The following is a 9,049-nucleotide window of genomic DNA, read 5'->3' on the forward strand; positions in this document are numbered from 1 at the left end:
AAGGAAAAATTATATAGGATGGTGTTTTTATTCTTCAAACTATTTTCAAAATGTTTCGTATCAACAATTTTATTACTCTATGAGAAAGGTTTGGAGAATTTGTCTGCAACACTGCAGTTCCCAAATGAAATTTCTACTAACAGCATTGTTTCTCGCCGCTACCCTGAGGTATACGGCAAAGGACTGGCATGGCCTCCAATGTCATCTGATTTAAACTCGTGTGATTTTCATCTCTGTAGTTAGTTATCTCAAAAACAGTTTTCGATTGAAGACATTGAAGAAAGCGATTGAAGACGAAGATTTTTCTTCGATTTGTCGGAGGGATTGTTGGAACATTATTTGCTGTTGTTGAATTTTAAACACATCAACGACTTAGACCATATAGTACCATAAATAATATATCTGTAAATTGCATGTGTTCGGCGGTCGATTTTTCCTGTTTACTGAACGGAAGACCCGAGTATCCGGGAGAAATACCCTTCACTTTCGCAAGAGACCAACTAAATGAGCCACTAGTGAAAAACGTCCATAAAAATTACAAGCATCGTTGATTGGATTCAACTCAGATCTTTTCTACCCGATGTGTGTAAGATGGTGATTATGTCAACTGTGCTGCCCCAAGAGCCAAGTTCATTGAAACTTCACACTCCAACTGCCACAAGGCCATGGTTAGGCTGCATCCTGAGTACTGTATACAGATCTGGAGGCCTGACTTTAGGAAGGATATAGATCTCGCACCGGTGCAGAGAAAGGCAACGAGATTGGTGAAGGAAACAAAAGGATGCTGTTCCAAAGAAAGGCTTCAGATTTGCAACTTCGTCTAGACTAGGAACTTGCGAGATCTGATTTAGGTATTTAAGGCCTTGAATGGACAGAGTAAGCTGAATGTGAATGGCATTCTTCCTTATGCTGAGACTAAACACATGAAGGGACATAAATTTAAGTTGAGGAAGAATGTGCAGAAGTTTGCCTTCAGCCAGCGGGTGGGGTTCTAGCATCATCTTTGCCACCAGGGACAAAGAAGTTGCTGTTCCATTGTAAAAATCAATTGTCAGGTATTGCCTAGAATACTGTATACAGCTTTGGAAAACTCTTGTTAGGACAACTATAATCTTAGGCGTAGAATCTGACATGCTGCTGAATACTGTTGAAACCCAAACAAAAAGCTCGATCTTTTTATCAGTTCACTATTTTACTCTTAATTTATTCCTGATTAATAAATACATCTTCTGTACAGGTTTTACTAGTCAATGCCGAAGTACCACTATATTTTTTAGCAACTGACCGACGACAACTTTACTCAGTTATGTGCATTTTTTATATCAGGATTAAGCTAAGAGTGAACAGACTATTGCACAGTATGCTTAAATATCAGTTCCATATGCATTTTACTTTGAAGTGAGCATGGAGGTTAGCATGTAGGTATTAATTTGCAATCCCTGCTTGTAGGTTACTCTGCCTGGGCACTTTATTAGAACCATGGAGGTTTCGGTAAATACAACAAATTATGCAAAATTATGTAAACCGAATAGGTCATGTGGTATGTAATGTGTTCAGGAAAGCACTAAAAAAGTCCCATTACCGACTACTGCACCTCACTGCAATGAGGAATGGAAAGGATCTCACAGACTTTCAGAGGATTACAATTGTTTAGCATGTGATACAGCAGTGGATTGACACACACTTGTCAAGCGTTCATATAGATTGGTCATTCGAGTCTTTAAGAAATCGAAAAAAGCCTCGAAGAGGGGCAACTGGGGTCAAAAATGTAAAGTGACAGAATGAAGTACTCAGTTTTTTGAGTGGATTCAAGTGTAATCGTTACCAAACGATAAAGAAATTAACCTCCGCATTTAATGAGGGACTTCATAAGGACATCATCGGTACCTGAATTGTTCAACGAACCCTACAAATAATGCACTAGGGGAATATGAAGCTAACGAGCATGGTTGTTGTAGTTTTAGGCCATATTGCATCGTGTATAACGTCTGTAAATTGCGTGTTCTGCATTCGATTTGCTGTTTAGCATTAGCATGGACACATGATGTAAGAAAACAAACTTATATAGCATCAGCCAAAATAAAAAAAACACACCCTTCTCATTTCACCCATCCACTCGCTCCAAATGTTCGTCTAGTTCTGCCTTGAATCTGTTTAAGCTATCAACTTCTACGATAGATGGAAGTTTGTTCCAGCAATCAACCACCCGCTGCCTAAAGGCAAACTTCCGCACATCCATCCTACAACTATCTTTCCTCAACATGCCCTCTCATATTGAGGAAATATGCTCAATATATTTCCTATTGTATGTTATTTACATCTCATAATGCTCGCCTGTAAATAACATACACAACAATAATTGCCTTAGATTCCGAGAATATCAGCCGCTCTTTTATAAAGACCTTGCCATTACTCATTTCTTTTTTATAAAAAATCATTTTCGTGGATATCTTAACTTTTTTGCCAAACTGTTCAGACTTTTGATTTAAAATTTTGAGATGGCACATAATGTGCAATGTAATGAATAAGATCTGTATTTATTTTCCATTTAGTGGGATCAGTGCTGAAAAATCTTAACGGCAACAGGTATTTTTTGAATAGTTAAATGTTGATTCATCCTGATTTGTATTTATATCAAATGTCAACACCATGTAATCCATCTTGTTTGCTTCTAATTCTATATTAACTTGATCTTTTGCTAATTCCTTCATTGGTCAAGCTAAGCCTATGAATGCCATCACTGAAATTTGATTAGCTCCTCACCCTGCTGAGCACATACTAGTAATACATTGTAACCAGTATTATGAACACTCACTAATAATAAAGATTACTTATTGGCAAATGGTACCAATCTCGAATGTTTCACGAATGACCTTTTAATTTTTCCCAGCCATTTCTTTCTCCTTTTGACATAACTTGATTCGTGTTCACTTATAGCCATCAGATGTTTGTTAGGTCAAGCACAGTCAATACAATAAATTATAGGATCAAAAGACTAATACTCAGGATTTCTAAATGTTAGTCAAGACTAATAGAATTTCTAAGAGGTACAAGCTAAAGGTTATAATGATTTATACACCAACAAAGATCGAACCATGATGATGAAGAGGTTGAAGAAATGTACAGAACTTGAGTTTTCTAGATGAGCAGAAAATCCACTACATTATCACTATGGGGGACTTCAATGCTATGGTTGGAAAGAAACAAAACAATGCAGAAAGGGGAACTATAGGAAATTTTGGAATTGGTGAAAGAAATGAAAAAATTGTGGAATTTGCAGAATCGTGAGGATTGTCAGTAATGAACACTTTTTTTCAAGAAAAGGGTGAACAGAAAGTGGACATGGAAGAGCCCAAATGGATAACTAAAGAAATCGACTTCATCCTCACTAACAGAAGATATATCATAAATGATGTTACCGTCCTGAACAAGGTAAATGTTGGAAGTGATTACAGAATGGTAAGATGCACACTTGATATAGATGTAAGAAAAGGAAAAAATTGACTCCAGTAAATAATACAAAGGTCTTTGAGATAAGAGGAGAAAAAGCAGTATGCACTGAAACTTAAGAACAAGTTTGAGCTTCTGCAGACTGCTCAGGACCAAGATTTCGACAAGGAATATTACAACTTTCTGAAAGTGATAAACCCCAAGAAACCTATAGGGAAAAAGAAATCCAAACAAGAAAAAATTAGGCAAGAAACACTTGTCATGATGAGCCGAAGACAACAAATGAAGAGCAAGATAAACTGACAAGGAGAAAATTGAGTATACTGAGTTATGCAGAGCCATCAGAAAAACTTGAGAGAGGACATAAGAAAATTTAACAAAAGAAAAGTAGAACAAGCATTAAGGGATGACAAATCCGCAGCCATGAGCAGTAATACAGAAAGACAAATGATACTGAAACTGAAGAATAGCGATGGTGCACTTATAAATAGAAGAGAAGGCATAACTCAAATAGCAGAAGACTACTGTAGAGAATTATACAAGGAGCGAGGGGATGATGTCAGCAGTGGGGAAGCTGGATCGCAAATTAGTAACACATACAATGTACCGTATATTTTTCCTGATGAGGTAGAACATGCGTTGAAAAAAATGAATAAGAAATCTCCAGGGGAAGATGAAGCTACTTTAGAGTTGTTAAAATTGGGAGGAAGAAGCATGACACAAAAACTGGCAACTCTTCACAAAATGCACTAGAAAAATTGCATTATTCCACACCTAAGGAGTAGAATAATGCAATCATAGTTCTGCTGCATAAGAAAGGAAATAAATCAGAAATTGGAAATTATAGACCAATTAGTTTGTTATACCACATCTACAAGTTATTCACAAGGGTCATTACTAGCAGATTAGAAAGAATACTTGATGAGAATCAACCGAAACAGCAAGCTGGCTTTAGGACAGGATTCTCAACTATGGATCACCTTTACATAATATCGCAGCTAATGGAGAAAGCAAATGAATATAAAACACCATTATGCCTGGCATTTGTGGATATGAAAAGGCATTTGACTCCATACAGCATAAGGCAATGTTTCGGGCACTGGAAAGACAAGGCATAGATATCCCATATATTATGATTTAAGAAAATATATGAGAGTGCTACCTCCTTTATTAGACTAGACAAAGACAATAGAAAATTTAAAATTGGGAAAGGAGTTCGACAAGGAGACAATATCTCAAGGAGACAAGTTGTTTACTGCTACCCTTCAAGAAGCTTTCAGAAGATTAGACTGGTGGCAGAAAGGAAAGGAATCAATGTGACTGGAGAGTACCTAAACCACTTATGATTTGCAGATGACATTGTGGTCATAAGGGATGATCCCAAAGAATTAGAGGAAAATCTTAATCAGTTATGCAGAGTTGGTAAGGATTTTGGACTAAAGATGAATATGGCTAAAACAAAAGTAATAATGAACAAGTATGCCACAGAAAGGGATATAATGATTGAAGGAGCAGTAATTGAAAAGGTGGTCATATACTTATCTGGGACAAGTCATTAGCTGTAATAATGATAAATGGCTGGAAGTAAATAGAAGAATAAATTTTGGATGGATGGCATTCAGGAAATATAGTCACATACTGAGGAGCAATATCCAAATTTGTCTGTAATGTAAAATAATGAACCATTGCATACTCCCCACCATGACTTCTGGAAGTGAAACTTGGGTACTCACCAAAAGAATGGAAGAGAAGCTGAGAACTACCCAGCAAAGAATGGAACGAATTATATTGGGAATCAGACTGTTAGATAAGAAGAGAAACACATGGATTAGGCAGCAAACTCAAGTAAAGGACATTTTTATCAAAACTAAAATGGCCTTGGGCAGGACACATAGCGTGAAGACAAGATGGACTAAGAAAATAATTGAATGGCACCCAAGAGCAGCTAAGAGAAAACTAGGAAGACGACGGAGATGGACAGATGAAATTCATGAGTTTGTGGGTAGCAAATGGATGGCTATTGCACAAAACAGAAGGAACTGGAAATTTGCTGGAGAGGCCTTCATCCTGCAGTGGATTGAAAATGGCTGACGTTGTTAAAACAAGATACATTTTGGAATAAGTGATTACGGTCTACAAACACAAAAATCTGGCCTTGTCAGAAACAGAAATATGGCACTCAAAAGTGGATCCTAGATAGAAAAAATTCATCAATCTATGAAACAGGTATACATTAATAGTATGCACACAAATGTACGAGTGAGGAAATTGATAAAATGATAGCAAAAAAATAAATAAAAAAAAAACAGGAGGACCAGCCTCATCCAGGACAAGCTCATGTACATCCATGAGAGGTACTTTTTGACAGGGCAAAATTTTTTCACAATCTGAACCAGTGTATATTTGGCATGTCCACAAATATAAATCAGTCGGTTTATGTTCAATGGAGAACAGATGTTTATAAACGGGACTACAGGAAAGAAACTTCTTTGAATGCACGACTGTTACATGGTGTAGCCACTTGAAAAAGTATGCAAAACAGATATCATTGCAACACAAAAAAAAAACTTTCTGAACTGGGGTGTCATTCTGTTCAACTGACAAGGATTGGCACTGTGCCATACTATATTAGGTGTAAGTTGAAACATTTGACTCACATTACACACAATGAATCAAAGCTGATCTGTGATGTGACATCAAACTCAAGATACCTGGACATTGTGATTTTACTACACAATTATCGAGAGAATGCATGTCTGAAAAGTTGCTAAGTCAACCAATGCTAGAGCTCCATCTGGGTGGTGGTGGCGGCAGCATTCAATCAAGAATAAGTACAAGTATACTTCTGTAATGGAGAAAGCAACTCTTGAGAGATTTGGCAATGAGATAATACCCGACATACAAACTTCAGTTTGTCTTAAAATCCAACTATATAATGATACAATTGCAGTAAGTAATGTCATAGTTTGGAGATTTCTGCCCTAAAAATTTGAGTATAAGTACACCTTTTAACATTTCATATTGTATGTCAAAACTGGGTCATCAGGTAGGCTGTAGGGCAGTATTCCGTATACACCACCCACCCACCAATGGAGCCAAAACAGCTTCACAACAATGCTGTCTGGGTAGCAGTCCACAACCAAGAATAAGCAACAGTAAACTTTTCCAAAAGGATCTATCACTTATTTGAAGTATGACGAAGGCAACTCTTGATTTCACAATATCCAATGTTATAATGATGCCTAAAATACGAACTTTGGTTAGTCTTAAAATTCAACTGCACTAAATATAATAACCCCTTATCTAAGTTAATGTGGCCCAAGGAAGAGACCTTGGGTGTGATCTTGAGCTGTGCTGTTTTTCATGTTGGAATGCTATTATTAATTTCTAATATTAATACAGTAGTGTCAGTTATCCGGATTAATGTCGGACCTCTGCTGGACAGCAAAATTTTCCAGACAATCGAATGTAGGGTAAAATTAAATAGCGTGAAAAAATGAATTTATTTAATTAAAAATAATAACTTAAGGCTCTAGAGTGAACATATATACACTCTACAGCCTAAGTATATAAATGTTTACAGCGTATCTGAGGACATAATACTTTTGTATGTGCGCGCGCCAAGCGCACATGAACATAAAAATTCGTACATTTGCATATATACGAGGGTGGTTCAATAAAGAATCACCCTGACCTAGCTGCAGAGGTGCTAGCCTGTTGATCCTTGGCACAGGTTTTAGTCCTCTTCTACATAGCCACTGCACAGATTTACACATTTTTCCCATCAATGGATGAGGCTACGGATACTGTTTTTGTAGAAGTGGTGAGGTTGGTCTTTGAACCATGACTCTGTTGCAGAAATGAGTGTCTCATCGTCAGGGAAGTGGGACCCCCAAATAAATGATGAGGGAAGGAAACGAAAGAAGTCTAATAGTGCAAGATCGGGTGGGTAGGCTGGATGGGGCAGTATTTCATATCCACAAGTGGCTGCTTGTGTTGTTGCAATTTCAGAAGTGTGAATTGGGGCATTGTCTTGAAGCATTCTTACACCTTTGGACAGCATGACACCTACATGCTTTGATTTTCTTCCATAATTTTGTAAGTTGGCATAATAGGCACCTGTAATTGTTCTACCTTTTAGCAGATAATCAGTCATTATTACACCTTTTTCATCCCAAAACACTGTCAGCAAGACCTTTCCTGCTGACTCTTGCCTTCTTGGGGGAGTGGAGAACCATTATGTCGCCATTCCACAGACTGCTTTTCACTTTCAGGGTCGAAATGGTGTATTTGACTTTCATCCTGAGTTATTAGATGAGTCTTTTTTGGCACAGGGCTAACAACCCTTGTGATTTCTGTTGTCGATCAGCCTTCTGGAAACCAGTCAATAATCGGGGAATCCATCTTGCACTCAATTTCCATAAATGGAGTTGGTCATGAAGGACTCCTTCAACAGAGCCCACACTAATCTTCACCTCCTGGGGCAATTCAAGCAGATATCGGGCAATCTTCCATGATTTACAACTTTTCTGATCGTGCTGTCATCAGTGGGGGACAACCTGGAATGGGCTCAGATTCTACCAATGTCTGACCACACCTAAACTGTCTATGCCAGCACTTCACAATGCCATAGGATGGGGCTTCATCCTTATATACAGCAGTCATCTCCTCGTGGATTCCTTTAGATTTCCCCTTTAAGAACAGATACCGGATTACAGCTCTGGCTTCAACTTTGTCCATGATGCTACTTCATCACACATTCAGCTCTGTAAGAGAAAAATAAATTAAGCCAAAGGGCTGAAATTTTACACATTTAGTACAGATCTGATGCTACACACAAAATATCATGACTCTGCGATATGTGGAAGTAGGTGAGAGCGATTCTTTACTGAACCACCCTCGTATATTGTGATAGATATTTTACTGCAAATTTTATGTAAAAAAGTTTAAAGCAATTTTTTTAAAAAGTAATGTTCAATCGTTTTTTGTCACACTTTTTTTGCTGTGAAATCTCTCAAGTTCACTAACAATATCACTGAATATATCGCATTCTTCGTGGTTTTCTGCCCACTTCAGTGCTGTTTCTTTTCATTCACATTTTACCGTAAAAAACTGAGAAAAATAATAAATGTTAGTTAAGATCTCGGGGTAATCTTCATAGGTTTCAAATTACAAAATATGTGATAACACTATACTGTACATGTCATTTCAAATATGTGGGATAAAATTATGTAAATCATTGCTTGCTTTACATTCAACAAAGCTATAAAATTTTTCATAAATGTTGACATGTCTATTAGGCAACGAAAGAGATTATTCCATTTAATGATGCAACTCAGAGGAATGGGAATTCCTCCACTTCTTCAGATGAGTTACAAATGGCAAAACCATTACATCAACAAAAGAATCAGCACAAAAGGAAATTTTTCAATAGCAACTAGAGGTACAAAAGTGAATTATTTTTAAGACAGAAATCACATTACAGTAGCTGCTTTACTGGGCATAGCTGCCCTTTTCATGAAATGGAGCACTGATTAATAGCATCATGTTTGTTCCACGCAATACAAAGCAGGCAGACATATACATAGGGATAGTTTAA

This window comes from Mastigoproctus giganteus, chromosome 4, assembly GCF_048544385.1.
Source record: "Mastigoproctus giganteus isolate SK-2022 chromosome 4, ASM4854438v1, whole genome shotgun sequence".
In the NCBI taxonomy this organism is placed as follows: domain Eukaryota; kingdom Metazoa; phylum Arthropoda; class Arachnida; order Uropygi; family Thelyphonidae; genus Mastigoproctus; species Mastigoproctus giganteus.